Raw genomic sequence first — 20,096 nt, 5'->3', positions numbered from 1 at the left:
AGATTTAAAGTAATTGGTAGGAGGTTTAGAAGGGATTTGAGGGGGTGGTGGGGGTCTGGAACTCACTGCCTGAAAGGGTGATAGAGGCAGAAACCCTCACCACTTGAAGTGCCGTAACCTACAAGGCTACGGACCAAGAGGCTGGATAGCTCTTTGTCGGCCATGATGGGCCAAAATGGCCTCCTTCTGTGCTGTAAATTTTCATAATTCTATGATATTTCATGGGAGACAAATTAAACTTTAGTTTTTGATGCTACTATGTGGTGAAGGAATGACCATGCGGAGAGGCAGAATTGTGGTGAGCTTGTTTATATTTTAGTGATCAGCTTTTTTTGTTGCTGGAAGTGGTGAATAGTGATTGTATGGTACAATGGAATGATCACGATGTTGTAAGTGTTTTTAATATTGAATAAATCCAATTAAAAAAGCACTCTCACCTCTGAATCAGAAGGTGGTTGGTTCAAACCCCAATCCTGTGGCTTGAGCACAAGACCTCGACTGACACTCCAGTGCAGTATCGAAGGAGTGCTGCTTTGACAGAGGTGCCATCCTGTGGATGAGTCGTTAAACTGACGCCCTATATGTCCTCTTATGTGGTCGAAACGATCCCATGGCACTATTTCGAAGAAGAGCAGGGAACTTATCACCGGTGTCCTGGGCAATATTTATCCCTCAATCAACATAAGAAAAACAGTTTATCTGGTCATTATCACATTACTGTTTGTGGGAGCTTACTGTGCGCAAATTGGCTGCCGTGTTTCCCATATTACAACAGCGACTACACTCGAAAAGTACTTCATTGGCTGTAAAGCGATTTAAGTCGTCCAGTGGTCATGAAAGGTGCTATATAATGTGAGTGAGTAGTGAATGAGTGTGTGAGTGAGTCAGTGAGTCAGTGAGTGAGTCAGTGAGTCAGTGAGTCAGGGTCTTCTTTCTTTCTTTTGCTCTTTCTTTCGCTCTCTCTTTCTTTCACTCTCTCTTTCTTTCGCTCTCTCTTTCTTTCGCTCTCTCTTTCTTTCACTCTTTCACAGTTTGAGACAAGCACAGATGTGCTGCTGCAGGCTGTGAGAGGCCGAGGGTGGTGCTGTACTTCGCCTCAGGCAGGGAGCAGTGACAAACAGCTTGAAGATACACATGGCAGCAAATAGTTGAGGAACTGAAGGTGGTTGTACGTTCCAGCACACATGGAGACAGTGCTAAAAGAGGGTCACTAGAAAGGAGCAATGTAGGGTACCGGCTGGCAATGCTTCTCAGCAAGGACAGGGTGATTGTTGTGTGCACCTCAGTACACTTTGTCCCTCACAGTCTGTATTGTTTTGTGTGGGCCCTGAAACCCAACTGTCTTCACCTTTCTACATCTTCTTTGTACAGTCCTCATTCCGATAGCACAAGAATGCCCACTGATAAAAGCTTCAAGTTTGTCCACCTCCTCATCTGCAGGATACGCATCACTTTCTCACCAGCCCCTACCCCTTCTGACAATGGCTCCTTCCAGAACATTGTACAGTAACATCCTATCAGAAGGACTCTCACATGTACTATCCAGGAGCAGTAGGACCATGGGAAATACTTGCCTGTACCGTGTTAGTGTTACAATACTTAGTTCCTTTCTGTATTACTGTCCTAGTACCCACACTTATATACACCCGTGACCACGCACACGCACATACAGCCCAATGACCTCCGACAGCGCCCTCTGGTGTCTGGTGACCCCAGGCATCAATATATAACAACACTCCCCCTTTCAAGATCTTAATATCAGTCTTTTTACAAATTAGGACGGTCTGGGACTTTCCACTCACGACTTGATTGTCTCAGTTCAACTTCAGTTCTAGGCGAGCGTTGTGAGTCAGTTGTGACTGAAGGCTGAGTAACCGATCTGGTGAGAGTGGTAATGACCACATCAGAGACTGAAGGTCCAGGTTCAGGAATGACAGCAGAGTCCTCTGATGAATGAACATTGGTTGGTTGGTCACTGACTGCATCTTCCTCAAACGGTTCCAGTTCATCCGTTTGTGCCGCAGTTTTACCTGGTCAACATGTTTCATGCATGTTTGCCCATTCTTGAGCACCACAAGAGTTACCCTCCTTGGCTGTAACAGTACCAATGATCCACTTTGGACCTTGACCATAGTTTAGTACATATACTGGACTGTATATCCAGTATTGAAATATCACGTGACACAGCAGCATGATCATGATACCATTGCTGACTTTGATGTCTGTTTTCAACACGATCATTCAAATCAGGATGAACAAGAGAAAGCTTGGTCTACTGATTTCTCTTCATCAGTAGTTCAGCAGGGGAAACCCCAGTAAGCATATGAGGTCGTGTCCTGTAACTGAGCAATATATAAGACAAACGAGTCTACAGTGAACCCAGAGTTACACGTTTCATACTTTGCTTGATCATTTGAACAGCATGCTTGATCATTAGAAGCAGGTTTGAATGGAGCTGACTTCACATGTCTAATACCATTGAGCTCCATAGACTCCTGAAACTCAAGACTTGTGAAACAAGATCCGTTGTCGCTCACAATGTAAGGTAAGCCATGAGTAGCAAACATGACACGAAGGCTCTCAATAGTGGCTGTAGATGTACTGGATAATGATACACTCTATCCACTTTGAATATGCATCCACCACAACAAAAATCATTTTTCCCAGGAAAGGACCCGCAAAATCAATCTGGATCCTCGACCATGGTTTAGATGGCCACGATCACAGGCTCAGCGGAGATTCCGCTGGTACTTTACTCAGCTGCATGCAGGTCATCATTGGCAGTCCCTCGGAATCGGGGAAGACTTGCTTCCACTCCTGAAGTGAGTTCTTTGGTGGCTGAACAGTCCAATACGAGAGCCACAGACTCTGTCACAGGTGGGACAGATAGTTGTTGAGGGAAGGGGTGGGTAGGATTGGTTTGCTGCACGCTCTTTCCGCTGCCTGCACTTGATTTCTGCATGCTCTCGGCATTGAGACTCGAGGTGCTCAACGCCCTCTCGTTGCACTTCCTCTACTTAGGGCAGTCTTGGGCAAGGGAGTCCCAGGTGTCAGTGGGGTTGTCGCATTTTATCAGGGAGGCTTTGAGGGTGTCCTTGTAGCATTTCCGCTGCCCACCTTTGGTTCGTTTGCCATGAGGGAGCTACGAGTAGAGCACTTGCTTTGGGAGTCTCGTGTCTGGCATGCAGACTATGTGGCCTGCCCAGTGGAGCTGATCGAGTGTGAACAGTGGTTCAATGCTGGAAATGATAGCCTGAATGAGGATGCTGATGTTGGTGCACCTGTCCTCCCAGGGGATTTGTAGGATCTTGCGGAGACATTGTTGGTGATATTTCTCCAGCAACTTGAAATGTCTACTGTACATGGTCCATGTCCCTGAGCCATACAGGTAGGTGGGTATTACTACAGCCCTGTAGACCATGAGCTTGATGGCACTTTTGAAGTTCTGGTCTTCAAACACTCTTTTCCTCAGGCGGCTGAAGGCTGCACTGGCACACTGGAGGCAGTGTTGGATCTCGTCATCGATGCCTGCTCTTGTTGATAGGAGGCTCCCGAGATATGGGAAGTGGTCCACGGTGTCCAGGGCCGCGCCGTGGACCTTGATGACTGGGGGGCAGTGCTGTGCGGTGAGGACAGGCTGGTGGAGGAACTTTGTCTTATGGATGTTTAGCATAAGGCCCATGCTCCGTACGCCTCAGTAAATACGTCGACCATGTTCTGGAGTGCAGCCTCTGTATGTGCGCAGATGCAGGCGTCATCCGCGTACTGTAGCTCAACGACAGAGGTTGGGGTGATCTTGGATCTGGCTGGAGATGGTGTAGGTTGAACAGGTTCCCACTGGTTCTGTCATTTAGCTCCACTCCAGCGGGGAGCTTGTTGAGAGGTGGAGAATGGCAGCGAGAAAGATTGAGAAGAGGGTTGGAGCGATGACACAGGCCTGTCTGACCCCGGTCCGGATGTGGATTGGGTCTGTGATGGATCCGTTGGTAAGCATCACGGCCTGCATGTTGTCGTGGAGTAGGCGGAGGATGGTGCCGAACTTTTGGGGTCATCCGAAACGGAGGAGGACGCTCCATAGACCCTCGCGGTTGACAGTATCAAAGGCCTTTGTAAGATCGTCGCTAGAGTCCTCCTCAACCATCTTCTTCCTGTGGCGGGGGGGCGGGGAGGAGCTCCTCCCAGAGTCACAGTGCGGATTTTGTCCCTTACGGGGCACAACGGACATGATTTTTGCAGCGCGACAGCTACAGGAAAAGTGCAGGGAACAGCGCCAGCCCTTATACATGGCCTGCCTGCAAGTATTGCACTGATGCATACATGATTCCAGATCAGAGTCAATTCCAGGCCACCATACATGAGACCTAGCAATGGCTTTCATCATGACAATACCAGGATGTAGTTTATGTACAAATTTTTCTCTACCTTTCTTCAGCATAATGACACGATTACCCCAGAGTAAACAATCTGACTGAATGGACAGCTCATCTTTGTGATGGTTGTAAGGTTCGGTCTCATCATATATCTCCATAGGTATTGCAGACCAATCACCATTCAGGACACAACGCTTCACAACCGATAAAATAGGGTCATGGCTGGTCCAGATCCTAACTTGTTGAGCAGTGACAGGAGTTCCTTCACTCTCAAAACCATCCATTACTAACAGTAGATCTGCAGGTTGAGGCGTCTTCATATCAGGTGTGGGCAAAGGCAGATGACTCAGTGCATCGGCACAATTCTCAGTACCAGGTCTATGATGAATAACGTATTCATAGGCAGACAATGTTAACGCCCACCTCTGAATATGAGACAATGCATTGGTATTAATATCTTTGTTTTCAGAAAACAATGAAATGAGTGGCTTGTGATCCGTTTCGAGTTCAAAATGAAGACCAAACAGGTACTGATGCATCTTTTTTACCCCATACGCACAGGCCAAAGCTTCTTTATATACCATGCTGTAAGCTCTTGCCACTTTTGATAAACTTCTCAAAGCGTATGCAACAGGTTGCAGCTTACCCGACTCATTTGCTTGTTGGACTACACAGCCACCTCCATATGATGAAGATCACAAGCCAATACAAGACGCTTACATGGATTATAATGAACAAGCAACTTGTTTGAACAGATCAGATTCTTAGCTTTCTCAAAGGCTCTATCTTGAGACACACGCCAGACCCAGTTGTCGCCTTTTCTGAGTAGCATGTGCAGTGGCTCTAATAAAGTGCTCAATCTGGGTAAGAAATTACCAAAGTAATTGAGTAGCCCAAGGAACGAACGCAGCTCCGTCACATTCTGAGGCCTGGGTTCATTTTTGATGGCCTTGGTTTTCGAATCAGTAGGCCTGATGCCATCAGCAGAAATCTTCCTCCCCAGGAATTCAACTTCAGATGCCATGAAGACACACTTCAAACGTTTCAGCATGAGTCCCACTTTGTTCAGACGATGTAGGACTTCTTCAAGATTGTTCAGATGTTCAGTATATCGCGACCTGTGATCAGAATGTCGTCTTGAAACACGACAGTTCTAGGAACGGACTTCAGTAGACTCTCCACATTCCTCTGAAATATGGTTGCAGCCGAACGAATTCCAAAAGGACACCTGTTCTAGACAAACAGTCCTTTATGGGTGTTGATGCAGGTGAGTTTCTTCGAAGTGCCAACATGCTGCTGTGTCATGTAGGCCAACGTCAGATCTAGCTTAGTGAACGACTTTCCACCAGCTAGCATGGCGAGCAGGTCATCAGCCTTCGGTAACGGATACTGATCCTGTTTCAAAAATCGGTTAATCGTAACCTTGTAGTTTCCACAGATCCTGACAGTGCCAATCACTCTTCAACACAGGAACAATAGGACAGGCCCACTCGTTAAACTTGACCGGTGATATGACCCCTTCACATTGGAGTCTGTCAAGCTCAATTTCAACCTTCTCCCTCATCATGTAAGGAACAGACTGAGCTTTATGATAAACAAGCCTTGCATCGGAATCCAGGTGAATCTGCACCTTGGCTCCAGTAAATTTACCAATTCCCGGTTCAAACAAAGAAGGAAACTTCTTCCACACTTGAGCACACTTGACATCATTCCAGTTCAGCTTGATTTTCTCGAGCCAATTCCTGCCGAACAGGGTTGGACCATTACCTGGGACAATCCATAATGGTAGATCTTGAATCACACCATCATATGACACCTTGACTACTGCACTGCCAATCACCGGTATGAGTTCCTTCGTGTAAGTACTCAACTTGGCATTGACTGGACTCAGCTTAGGCTTCATAGCCTCAGTGTCCCACAGCTTGTCAAATGTCCTTTGGCTCATTATCGACTGACTCATACCCGTGTCCAGCTCCATTGATACAGGCACGCCATTCAGTTTCACATTAACAATTATCTGCTGGCTCTTTGCCAAGAACGAATACAGACCATACACTTCCTGCTCGGGTTGTGTATCCGGGCCAGCACTGGGCTGGTCATCATCAACAATGTGATGAGCAGCAGCACGCTTGCTCAGTTGTGGGCACATTTTCTGAAGATGCCTCACTTTCGAACAGCCATTACAGGAGTACTGTTTAAACCGACACTACTGAGGCCGATGATTGCCCCACAACACCAACAGGGTGAAATCAGATTCGTACCAGTTGGCATACTCTAAGCAGCTACAGATTTCACATAAACAGTCGAGTAGGCCCTGCCATAAGCAGCTCTGCCAGAAGACGACACAATCTTGTTTACAGTACCTACCGTGGAGTTCCGACTCTTCGATGATATCTGCCTCAAATTATCATCAGTCGTCATGCATGCCTGGGCAGTCGCGATGGCCTTTTTCAAATCCAGTTTCTCTTCGGCCAACAACTTCCGAAGAATCACATCGTGGTTGATGCCTATTATGAAGAAATCTCTCAACATGTCTTCCAACATGTTCCCGAACTTACAATGCTCAGCAAGAGATCATAGGTCGGTGACGAATCCCGACACATCCTGGCCCTCAGCACGAACATGCGGATAGAAGCGATAGCGTGAGATGATCCCCACTTTTGGTTTAAGATGGTCACACACCAAAACACACAAATCCTCGTACTCTTTGTCCGTTGGACGTAAAGGCGAGAGAAGGTTCTTCATGAGGCCGTAAACTTTCTGACCACAAACAGTGAGGAAAACCGCCCTGCGCCAAACTGTGTCAGCCTCTCCCTCCATTTTGTTGGCCAGAAAATATTGATCCAGGCGGTCAACGAAATCCGCCCAATCCTCGCCATCCACGAATTTGTGAAGAATTCCAATAGTGTCCATTGTACATGCGAAGGTTCTTAATTTACCTCATCGCCAAATGTAATGACTCAAGAGACTTGTTATTGTAAACTGCGTCAGGTGTAAACCTGATCCATCTTTTTCCGTGCCCAACGTACCCGCGTGACCTAGTACCCATGTTTATATACACCCGTGACCGTGCACATGTGCATACAGCCAAATGATCTCCGACAGTAGCGCCCTCTGGTGTCTGGTGATCCCAGGCATCATACATAACAGACAGCCAGCACGCGGGCAGCATAAGTGATGAGTCACAGAGCATGGGTGGACAGCAGCAGGAAGCCGCTTGCCAGCAGATAAGGTCACCTCCCTCTCCAGCTGCTGAGGCAAACCAGATCACCACAGCCCAGCTTTTAAGAGAAGCTTGCTTCTGAGTGTGTGTGATTGGGGGTCATTGAAGGATCTGTCCAGAAACTCCCAACAAATGACAGCAAGCATGAAAGAATCCAGCAGCAATTCCAGGGCCACCTGCAGTGCAGCCCCACACAGCAGAGGCCGCAATGACAGCTCAAACGCTTGGCTCAAGTGGAGCATAAACGTGGCATGGACTGGTTGGGCCAAATGGCCTATTTCTGTGCCGTATATCCGATATAATTCTATGATCCGGGCTTTGTGCCGCACCATCATTACATCACTGGGATAAACGCACACAAGAAAAGAAATAGACGGGACTGCTAAGTGCTTAAGCGGACAACAGGAAATGGGTAAATGGCAGCGGTAATTTATAGATTTGTGTACACAGACACCTAAATCGCTTTGCTCATTCACAGCTCCTAATCTCTCACCATTATGGAAATATTCCAATTCATCTTTCTCACATCCAAAGTGGATGACTGCACACTTCCCCACATTGAACTCCATCTACCATGGGTTAGCCAACTCACTTAGTCCATCTTTGTCCCTTGTAACAGGGGTAATTCCACAATCTGACACTTCCAATGGGGAGCAGCACTCAGCGGAAGCACACCTTGAGAAACCTACTATTATTATATTACTGCCTGCACTCTAAGTGACAACCACCATCCCCGCTTCTATTCTGTAACATCTGGGCCTATGTAGCTCTTCTAGTTCCAGTATTCATTTTCTCTCATATATACTGCTCAATATACCCCTCGCTCTTGCTACATTTAATCCTCTCTCACTGCACAAGGCAAGGTCATCTATATGAGTCTAATTCAGGTGAAGACTGTCCTGTCTAAACAGAATCCTTTGCCTCAGACATAAACTTTGTTTTCCAAAATATAACCTTATCTGGAAGAGAGAACACTCCAGATAGCAAATTGGTGAAAAGGACAATTTAGGATGAGCATGGCTTTACTAGAAACCAACAGATCAGCTGGCTCTTCAGTTCCAGGAGTATTGAAGTGGGTAAGAGAATGGAAAGGGGAATCCTCTATTTGTGGATGGAAAAGAGAAGGATAGGAACAGAAAACCTACAACTTAATTATAGATGTCCAACAGGTAACAGCGATTAGAAACTTCTGAGCAGGAAATAAGAAAGTGACAAATCAACAGCGGACAGTTTGTAAAGAAACAGGGAATACAATCTATTCTTAATTCAAAGCTATTATTTGTTTGAAAAAAATGTGATTAATCAGTGTAAAGTCCTTACACAATACCACAAATCCACACGGGGCACATTCTATGGTCAAGGTCACTCTGTGACCTGCACCTTTATTCACAGGACCAAGAAGTGATGACCCTGAGTGGGACCTCCCGTTATATACCTGGATGACCAGGTGAGGAGTGTCTCCCACAAGTTCACCCCCTGTGGTCAATGTGTGTATTTCTCAAGTGTACACAGTATTGCAGTGTTGTTACATGAAGATTACATACATGACATCACCACCCCCCCCAACGTCTTCTTGGGATCACAGATTAAGTCTTTCGGGTGGTCTGCGCTCCCTCGTGGAGCGCCGCAGTTGGGGCTCTGGCTGTTGAGCCTTGGCCTGCGTGTCTGACCCCTGTGGTGATTCTGGCCTGTTCGGGCTGACCGCAGGGACTGTGCATGCTGCTGAATGTTCTTGTTGCTCGTTCACTGGCGGTGGTGTGAATACTGTAGTGTCTCTGCACCTTGTTACAAACTCACACGAGGTATGGATATATCAGACACGGTCATTCTGTGACCTTCACTTTATTTCCAGGACTGAAAAGTGCGGATTCTGGGTGGGACCTCCCCTTTTATGCCTGGAAGCCCAGGTGAGGAGCTCACTCCCTGTGGTCAGGGTGTGCATTACAAGGGTACAGGTACAGTATGCATGAGTTACAGTTACATACTTATAGTCATTGCAAGATGGTGAAATACATGACATCACCTCCCCCCTTAGGTCTTTTAGTTTCAGAGGTTAAGTCTATCGGGTGGTCGGCGCTCTCTCGTGGTGCGCCGCAGTTGTGGCTCTGGTGGCTGAGCCTCAGCACGCGTCTTTGTCACTTGAAGTGATTCCGGCCTATCTGGGCTGGCCACAGGGACTGTGCATGCTGAGCGCTGTCTTTGTTGCTCGTGCGCTGGCAGTGGTGTGGGTGCTATCTCATCATGCTCTTCTTCCGGTTCCTCCGTGTCTGCACTGAACCTTGTCTTTAATGTTCCAAGTGTTTGCGGTATATCTGCCCATTGTTTAGTCTGACCAGCATGATCCTGTTTCCGTCTTTGCCAATTACGGCGCCCTCAAGCCATTTGGGTCCAAAAGCATGGTTAAGAACAAATACCGGGTCATCTATTTCTATACACCTCCCCCTTGAGTTTCGATCATGGAGCTCGGTTTGGGACTGGCGCTTGCCCTCAACAATGTCTGCCAGGGCTGGGTGAATGAGGGACAGCCGCGTCTTGAGTGTGCGTTTCATGAGGAGTTCCGTTGGCGGGACTCCCGTGAGCAAGTGCGGCCGAGACCTGTAGGACAGCAGGAAGCGCGATGGGCGGTACTGAAGGGAGGGTCCTTGGATGCGTAGCATGCCCTGCTTTATGACTTGGACCGCCGTTCCGCTTGGCCATTGGAGGCCAGCTTGAACGGCGCTGTCCAGACGTGCTTGATCCCATTGCCCGACATAAACTCCTGGAATTCATGGCTGGTAAAACACGGGCCATTATCGCTGACCAGGATGTCTGGCAAGCCGTGGGTTGCGAAAACCGTACGCAGACTCTCCACAGTGATGGATGCCATGCACGAGTTCAATATGATGCACTCGATCCACTTCGAGTATGCATCGACAACGATCAGGAACATTTTTCCCATGAACGGGCCCGCATAGTCCACGTGAATACGTGACCATGGCCTTGTGGGGCAGGGCCACGGGCAGAGTGGGGCCTCCCTGGGGCATTGCCAGCTGGTCACACGTCGTGCACCTGCGAACCCAGTGTTCCAGGTCTGAGTCAATCCCCGGCCACCACACGTGTGACCGGGCAATGGCCTTCATTAACACGATGCCAGGGTGCTCGCTGTGGAGTTCCCTGATGAACGCTTCCCTTCCTTTCTGGGGCATGACTACCTGGCTGCCCCATAACAGGCAGTCGGCTTGGACGGAGAGTTCATCCATCCGTCTCTGAACGACCTGACTTCCTCGGGGCATGCCCTGTGTGCAGGCACCCAATCCCCAGTCAGGACACATTTCTTTATCATGGATAGGAGGGGGTCCCTGTTGGTCCAGAGTTTGATCTGGCGGGCTGTGATGGGGGAGCCTGCAGTGTCAAAAGCCTCAACGGCCATGACCATCTCAGCGCTCTGCTCTGACGCCCCCTCGGTGGTGGCCAGTGGGAGACTGCTGAACGCGTCAGCGCAATTTTCGGTGCCTGGCCGGTGCCATATGGTGTAGTCATACACAGCCAGCGTGAGGGCCCATCGCTGTATGCGAACTGATGCATTAGCATTGACAGCCTTGCTGTCGGACAACAGGGATGTTAACGGCTTGTGGTCTGTCTCGAGCTCGAACCGTCTACCGAAAAGTGACTGGTGCATCTTTTTCACACCGCACACACACGTGAGTGCCTCCTTCTCGACCATGCCGTATCCACGCTCTGCCTGGGAGAGCGACCTGGAGGTGTAAGCCACCGGTTGGAGTCAGCCGTCATCGTTACCCTGCAGCAAAACACACCCAACCCCGTAGGATGACGCATCGCATGTTAAAACTAGTTTTTTACAGGGGTCATACAAAGTCAACAGTTTGTTGGAACACAGCAGGTTCCTCGCCTTATTGAAAGCCTGTTCTTGACAATCCCCCCAAAGATCATTCACAACCTTTACGGAGGAGCATGTAACGGCTCCAACAATGTGCTTAAGTTCGGCAGGAAGTTCCCAAAATAATTCAAGTCTCAGGAATGATCGCAACTCCAACATGTTGACGGGCCTGCGCGCCCGGCGAATCGCCTCAGTTTTTGATTCAGTGGGCCGGACCCCATCTGCGGCAACCCTCCTGCCCAGGAACTCAACATCTGGGGCCAAAAACACGCACTTGACCTTTTTCAGCCGCAGGCCTACCTGTTCCAATCGGCGTAGCACCTCCTCCAGGTTGCGCAGGTATTCCTCAGTGTCTCGACCCGTTATAAGGACGTCGTCTTGGAACACGATCGTTCCAGGGATGGACTTGAGCAAGCTTTCCATGTTTGGCTGAAAGATAGTCGCTGCCAAACGAATGCCAAACGGGCACCTATTGTAAACAAATGATCCTTTGTGTGTCGTGATGGTCATCAGAAACTTGGATTCTTCAGCCAGGTCCTGAGTCATGTAGGCCGAAGTGAGGTCCAGCTTCGTGAACAGCTTACCACCTGCCAGCATGGCAAAAAGGTCCTCCGCTCTCGGGAGTGGGTATTGGTCTTGCAGCGACACTCGGTTGATGGTGGCTTTGTAGTCGCCACAAATCCTAACCGAGCTATCTGCTTTGAGGACAGGAACAATGGGACTTGCCCAGTCGCTGAATTCAATGGGCAAAATTATGCCCTCTCTGAGCAGCCTGTCCAGTTCACTTTCAATTTTTTCACGCATCATGTATGGCACCGTTCTGGCTTTGTGGTGCACTGGTCTGGCATCCGGAGTGATGTGTATCACTACTTTGGTGCCCTTGAACATTCCGACACTGGGTTGAAAGAGTGACTCAAATTTTTGCAATACCTGCGAGCATGAACTTCGGTCCACGGATGAAATGGCGTGCACATCCCCCCATTTCCAATTCATCTCAGCTAGCCAACTCCTCCCCAAGAGCGCGGGGCCATTTCCAGGAACAATCCAGAGTGGCAGCTGGTTCTGTAATCCATTATGTGTTACCACCAAGTTTGCACTGCCCAGCACTGGGATAATCTCTTTGCTGAACGTATGTAGCTGCGTCTCAATGCGTTCCAATTTGGGCCTGCTAGCTCTGTGTGACCTTAGTCTCTCAAATTGTTGGGCGCTCATAAGGGACTGGCTAGCTCCGATATCCAGCTCCATGTGCACTGGGATGCCATTCAGTAAGACTTTCATCATCATGTGTGGCGTTTTTGTGTATGAACTGTGGACGTCGGCCACATGAACTCTCTGAACTTCAGCATCCATGGTTGTTCCCCAGGCCTCATCCTGCATTTCAGACCCCTCGTCTGGTTCGTCTGTCTCACAGACTAGCCTCGCTATTGCCTTTTTGCACATCCTGGCCAGGTGTCCCTTGACATTACAAATCCTACAGGTGTAAAGTTGGAACCTGCAGATTTTTGCAGTGTATCTGCCCCCACATTTCCAACACGAGCTGAGATTGCTGTTAACAAAAGGGCTATTCCCAGGCATTCCTCTCTGATGGCTCGTTTGGCTGTTTCTAAGCACTCTGATGGAGGGTGTTAATTGTCCCATCACAGGATTGTTCCTCGTAATGGCATGAATTGCCGATCTCCTTTCCATTGTCCCTGTTGCAGGCCCACCCTGGAGTTAGTTGATGCCTGGACGATGTCAAATTGCTCTTGCCTGCCTGTGGGGTTCTGTGTCCTTTTTACAACATTAACTCCCTGGTTCAACGCAACATTGAAACCAGGGCTGTGTGCGTAAATTAGCTTGGTCTCCTCTTCCCCTGTCATGAAGGTCTGAGCTATCAACGCTGTCCCTTCTAAAGTCAAATCCTTAGTCTTTATGAGCTTCCAGAAAATGTCTGCATGATTAATGCCCTCGATGAAAAAGTCCCTTAACATCTCCCCACTGCAGGCATCGGAGAACTTACAGAGACTGGCCAAACGGCGCAGTTCCGCCACGAAGTCCGAGATGTTTTGACCCTCCCAACGCCGGTGAGAGTAGAACCGGTGCCGGACCATGTATATGCTACTTGCCAGTTTGAGATGCTCACTGATCAGCTGGCTGAGCTCTTCGAAAGACTTGTCCGCTGGCTTTTGGGGTATGAACAGGTCTTTCATCAGCGCATACGTCTGTGGACCACAGCTGGTCAGTAGATGCGCCCTCCGCTTGTCAACCGCTGCCTCTTCCAGCCAGTCCTTTGTGACAAAGCTCTGCTGGAGTCTTTCCACAAAGTCGTTCCAGTCCTCACCCACATAGTAGCGTTCCTCTGTGCCACCGGTGGCCATCCTCGTGGTTCAGTCATTCCCGATTCTCGTCGCCAGATGTAGTGTCTCTGCACCTTGTTACAAACTCACACGAGGCATGGATATATCAGATACGGTCACTCTGAGACCTTCACTTTATTTCCAGGACTGAAGAGCGCTGATCCTGGGTGGGACCTCCCCTTTTATACCTGGAAGCCCAGGTGAGGAGCTCACTCCCTGTGGTCAGGGTGTGCATTACAAGGGTACAGGTACAGTATGCATGAGTTACAGTTACATACTTATAGTCATTGCAAGATGGTGAAATAGATGACAAATACCATCTCATGATCTTCCTCAGGTTCCTCAGAGTCCATGCTGAAACTTTTTTTTACTTGGTCCAGATGCTTGCGGCATATCTGCTCATTGTTAAGTTTAATCACGATGACCCTATCCCCCTCTTTGTCTATTACAGTACCTTCAAACCATTTGGGCCCCAAAGCGTGATTGAGAACAAATACGGGGTCACCAATTTCTATACATCTCCCCCTTGAATTACGGTCATGGTACTCATTTTGGGACTGTCGCTTGCCTTTAACAATGTCGGATAAGACAGGATGAATGAGGGACAGCCGAGTTTTGAGTGTACGTTTCATAAGGAGCACCGCAGGCGGGACCCCTGTGAGCGAGTGCGGTCGGGACCTATAGGCCAGCAGGAGGCGCGATAGGCGGCATTGAAGGGAGGGACCTTGAATCCTGAGTATGCCTTGTTTTATGATTTGGACCGCACGTTCCGCTTGGCCATTGGAGGCCGACTTAAGCGGTGCTGTCCCGACATGGTTGATGCCATTACCCAGCATAAACTCCCGGAATTCGTAGCTAGTGAAACATGGGCCATTATCGCTTACAAGGATGTCCGGCAAACCATGGGTCGCAAAGACCGCACGTCGAATCTCCACAGTGGTGGATGTCGTGCACGAATTCAAAATGATGCACGCGATCCATTTCGAATACGCATCAACCACGATGAGAAACATTTTCCCCATGAAGGGGCCCACGTAGTCTAAGTCAATGCGTGACCATGGCCTGGTGGGCCAGGGCCACGGGCTGAGTGGGGCCTCCCTGGGGGCATTTCCCAGCTGAGCACACGTCGTGCACCTGCGAACACAGTGTTCCAGGTCTGAATCAATTCCCGGCTACTAAACGTGTGACCGGGCAATGGCCTTCATCAGCACGATGTCTGGGTGCTCGCTGCGGAGTTCCCTGATGAAAGCTTCCCTGCCTCTCTGGGGCATGACTACCCGGCTGCCCCATAGTAGGCAGTCGGCTTGGATGGAGAGCTCATCCATCCGCCTGTGAAACGGTCTGACCTCCTCAGGGCATGCTCCATGTGCGGGCGCTCAATCCCCAGTCAGGACACATCTCTTAATCAAAGATAGGAGGGATCTCTGTTGGTCCAGATTTTGATCTGGCGAACTGTGATGGGGGAGCCTGCGCTGTCAAAGGCATCAATGGCCATGACCATCTCAGCGCTTTGCTCCGTTGCCCCCTCAGTGGTGGCCAGTGGAAGCCTGCTGAGTGCATCAGCACAATTTTCAGTGCCCGGCCGGTGCCGGATGGTGTAGTCATATACAGCCAGCGTGAGAGCCCATCGCTGTATGCGAGCTGACGCTTTGGCATTGACAACCTTGCTGTCTGACAACAGGGATGTTAACGGCTTGTAGTCCGTTTCTAATTCGAACCTCCTGCCAAAAACGTACTGGTTCATCTTTTTCACCCCATAGACACATGCGAGTGCTTCCTTCTCAACCATCCCATATCCACGTTCTGCTTGAGAGAGCAACCTGGAGGCATAAGCCACAGGTTGGAGTTGCCCCTCAACATTGCACTGCTGCAACACGCACCCAATCCCATAGGACGATGCATCACATGTCAGAACCAATTTCTTACAGGGGTTGTACAGGGTCAACAACCTATTTGAACAGAGTAAGCTACGCGCCCGATTGAAAGCACATTCTTGACAGACCCCACAAAACCAATCGCAATCCTTACGCAGGAGCACATGTACCGGCTCCAACAATGTGCTTAAGTTCGGCAAAAAGTTCCTGAAATAGTTCAAGAGTCCCAGAAATGAACGCAACTCTGATGTGTTGCAGGGCCTGGGCGCTCGTCGAATCGCCTCTGTTTTGGATTCGGTAGGCCGAATCCCGTCTGCAGCAATCCTCCTGCCCAGAAACTCGACTTCGCAAGCCAAAAACACACACTTAGGTTTCTTGAGTCACAGGCCTACCCGGTCCAGTCGGCGTAGCACCTCTTCCAGGTTATGGAGGTGTTCCTCAGTGTCCCAACCCATGATGAGGTTATCGTCCTGGAATACGATCGTTCCAGGAATGGATTTGAGCAGGCTTTCCATGTTTCTTTGAAAGATCGCGGCCGCTGATCGAATGCCAAATGGGCACCTGTTATAAACAAACAGTCCCTTGTGTGTGGTGATTGTGGTCAGTAGTTTGGATTCGTCGGCCAGTTCTTGGGTCATGTAGGCTGAAGTGAGATCCAACTTGGTGAACAGCTTGCCGCCTGCCAGCGTGGCAAAAAGATCCTCCGCTCTTGGAAGCTGGTATTGGTCTTGTAGGGACACCAGGTTAATAGTGGCCTTGTAGTCGCCACAGATCCTGACCGAGCCATCCGTTTTTAGGGCGGGAACAATGGGGCTCGCCCAGTCGCTGAATTCAACGGGCGAGATGATGCCCTCTCTCAGCAAACGGTCCAATTCGCTTTCAATTTTCTCCCGCATCACATATGGCACAGCTCTGGCTTTGTGGTGCACTGGTCTGGCGTCCGGGGTGATGTGAATCACTACTTTGATAGCTTTGAACGTCCCAACGGCAGGTTGGAATAGTGACTCAAATTGCTGTAGGACCAATGAGCATGAACTTTGCTCCACAGATGACACTGCGTGCACATCCTCCCATTTCCAGTTCATCTCAGCTAACCGGCTCCTCCTCAACAGTGTGGGACCATTGCCCGGGACAATCCAGAGCGGCAGCCGATTCACTGATCCATTGTGTGTGAGAGCCAACATTGCACTGCCTAGCACTGGAACGATTTCTTTGGTGTACGTCCGTAGTTGAGTCTCAATGCGTTCCAGTTTGGGTCTGCTGGCTTTGAGTGGCCATAGCTTTTCGTATTGTTGAACGCTCATGAGTGACTGGCTGGCCCCCGTGTCCAGCTCCATGCGTACCGGGATGCCGTTTAATAGGACCTTCATCATCATAGGTAGCATTTTGGTATATGAGCTGTGAATGTTTGCGACATGAACCCGCTGAACTTCAGCGTCCATTGATTTGCCCCACGCGTCATCCTGCCTCGCAGACCCCTCTTCTGGTCCAGTGAGGTTACAATTTCTGTCGGCAAACTGTTGAAACCTCCAAGTCCTTGCAGCATGTCTGCCCCCACACCTCCAGCATGAACTGAGATTCCCATTGTTGTGAACAAAAGAGCTGTTACCAGGCATTCCTCGCTGATTGTCCCTTTGATTGCTCTTGAGCACCCTGTTAGTTGGTGTCAATGGTCCCATTCCAGAACGCATTGTCCACTGGGATGGCATAAATGTCCGTTCAGCCTGCCATTGTCTGTGTTGAAAACTTGTTCTGGGGTCTATTGCTGCCTGGGGTGTGTCGAACTGCCCTTGCCTGCCTGCTGGGCTCTGAGTCGCGTTTATGATATTGACCCCCTAATCCACATTGGAGTCAGAGTTGCGTGCGTATATTATCTTGGTTTCCTCCTCCCCCACCATAAAAGTCTGAGCCAGCAACGCCACCGCTTCCAAGGTCAAGTCCTTGGTCTCGATTAACTTTCTGAAAATCCCGACATGACCGATGCCCTCAATAAAGAAATCCCTTAGCATCTCCCCCCTGCAGGCGTCTGTGAATTTACAGAGGCTGGCCAAGCGCCGGAGATCCGCAACGAAGTCCGGTATACTCTGTCCTTCCTGACGTCAGTGGGTATAAAATCTGTGTCGGGCCATGTGTATGCTGCTCGTCGGTTTGAGGTGCTCACTGATTAGCTTGCTGAGTTCTTCAAAAGTTTTGTCCGCCGGCTTCTCGGGTGCTAGCAGGTCTTTCATGAGCACGTAAGTCTTAGATCCACAGCTGGTCAGTAGATGAGCCCTTCGCTTGTCAGCCGCTGCATCTCCCAGCCAGTCCTTCGTGACAAAGCTCTGCTGAAGCCTCTCAATGAAATCGTCCCAATCCTCACCAACACAGTACCGTTCCTCTGTGCTACCGGTGGCCATTCTCGTGGGTCGTTGATTCCCGTTTCTCGTCGCCACTGTAAAGTCCTTACACAATACCACAAATCCATGAGGCACATTCTATGGACAAGGTCATTCCAAGACCTGAACCTTTAGTCACAGGACCAAGAAGTGATGACCCTGTGTGGAACCTCCCTTTCTATACCTGGATGACCAGGTGAGGAGTGTCTCCCACAAGTTCATCCCCTGTGGTCAATGTGTGCATTTCTCAAGTATATGCAGTACTGCAGTGTTGTTACATGAAGGTTACATACATGACAATCAGCAAATGCAAATTATGCAATGTTAATAAAACAGCGCAGCAAAACACTACAGGAACACCATTAAATACCATAAAACATCAAATCAATTATTTAAATGAATGTGATTGAAACCCCAAGAACTGTACAAGGTGTACAATGCAAAGTTCAGTCATTTTGTGAAACATCTGTGATTATGGTTTGCTTCTTGCTGACAGCACATTTATCAACAAAATTGTTGTTTCTATTTGCAAACATACGAAAAATGACCAACAGGAAAAGACCAGCTGGTCCATCGAGCATGTCACATAGAGTCACATTGAAAATGATCATTATGATTGATCCCCAAGGCTCCCACCCACCAGCAACTATGTAGTGAAATGTTCCATTGAGACATTTAGCTTAGTTATCAGTCAATTCCTCAGCAACCTTTCACAATTGAGACTGGTTTCTCTCTCCGTCTGCTCGCTGGATCCACATATTTGAGTCTTTTTCTCACTCCCAGTTTCTGCTGCCGTTCTTTTTTCTCCACTCATGCTAATGCAAACTCTGATGCTAATTCACTGATTGATTTTTTTTCCCACCTTGTGACGCTGGGTGCACGTTTGCTGGAAGTGAGTGGCATCTGCGTCATCGTCATGTGACTTGCATGTGACCTCCCTTTGTTCGTCCTCGCTCCTGTGTGTGTCGGTTGGGCTGCAGACACATGGGGCTCTTGCAACTCCTATGAGTTAACTTGTTATTTTATATGCTTAATTAAACATTGATACTCTGTCTAGCAATGCATGGCTAAGCCTACTATTTGAAGAGATATCGAGACACACACGAGTATTTTTCATTGATGAAAAATGGTGCTGTGCGTGGGTACAGCTGGTTAAAAAAGGCCCATTTCATTAGCATTAAAGATGTACTTAGGTTTATAAGAAGATAACATTTCTGGAATTGGTATCAGGCATCCAGTTGCTGATGCTCTCTGTGAGAACATCACTTGCCTCCCCATGTATGGGCGTGGACGAGATTATACAACTGTTTTTAAAGTGGCCGATCCATGATGCTGAAACAGAATTAGTTCCAAATTCTTCAGTGAACTCACTCGCATTTCCCTGCACAACGAGGTTGGACAGCCGTGGAAGATTAGCCTGCTTGAACAAGCTCAACAAATCTGATTGGACATTGGGACAAACTGAAGTGCACGTCCTCTTCCTTTGGCTGCAGAAGGTCTGCTGGCAGTCAGCACCGACTCTCCTTGTTGTTTTGGGTAGGTGGAGAGGGTGGTGGGAGGGATGTTACCACAACTTTCTTCATTTCTCCAGGGCGCTCCTCCACATATTTGATGATCCTCTACTTCTGGCTGGCCATACTCCCCAAACTGCTTTGCCTCCGCCTGATGATGCAGTGTATCCACTGGGAGAAGCTGTGACGCCTCGGCACCTGATGTTGATCATGGAGTTGAATTCGAATAAAGTGCAGAATACTCTGTTCAGAGCCCACTTGTGGTGGGAATATGCATTAGAATCAAGAGGTTTGAACTAAGGAACACATTTTCAATGCATTTTCACGGGTCGCATTTTTGTGCAATACTGATTGAAATTAACTTAATTTGAACAAAGCTGTTTTGAGTTAAAAGAAATAGATTGTTTTCATTTGTGGGGAAACTCAAACTGGATGACCAATATCTGCAGAACAAATTATAGAAGCACAGAGAAACAGAAAGACCAGCAATGAATCTGCTGAATTCTAGTGTCTGAGATTTCTAAAACACG

General features: G+C 48.7%; 1 protein-coding gene across 1 annotated transcript in view; it reads right to left on the bottom strand.

Annotated features, from left to right (window-relative positions):
• LOC139278173 (uncharacterized) overlaps nucleotides 1-20,096 on the bottom strand; it is a 64,432-nt gene that overhangs the window by 12,245 nt on the left and 32,091 nt on the right. The window lies entirely within an intron of this gene.

This window comes from Pristiophorus japonicus, chromosome 13, assembly GCF_044704955.1.
Source record: "Pristiophorus japonicus isolate sPriJap1 chromosome 13, sPriJap1.hap1, whole genome shotgun sequence".
NCBI classification, from domain to species: domain Eukaryota; kingdom Metazoa; phylum Chordata; class Chondrichthyes; family Pristiophoridae; genus Pristiophorus; species Pristiophorus japonicus.
Note: the sequence above shows the minus strand (reverse complement) of the source record. Positions and strands in the feature narration are given on the sequence as shown.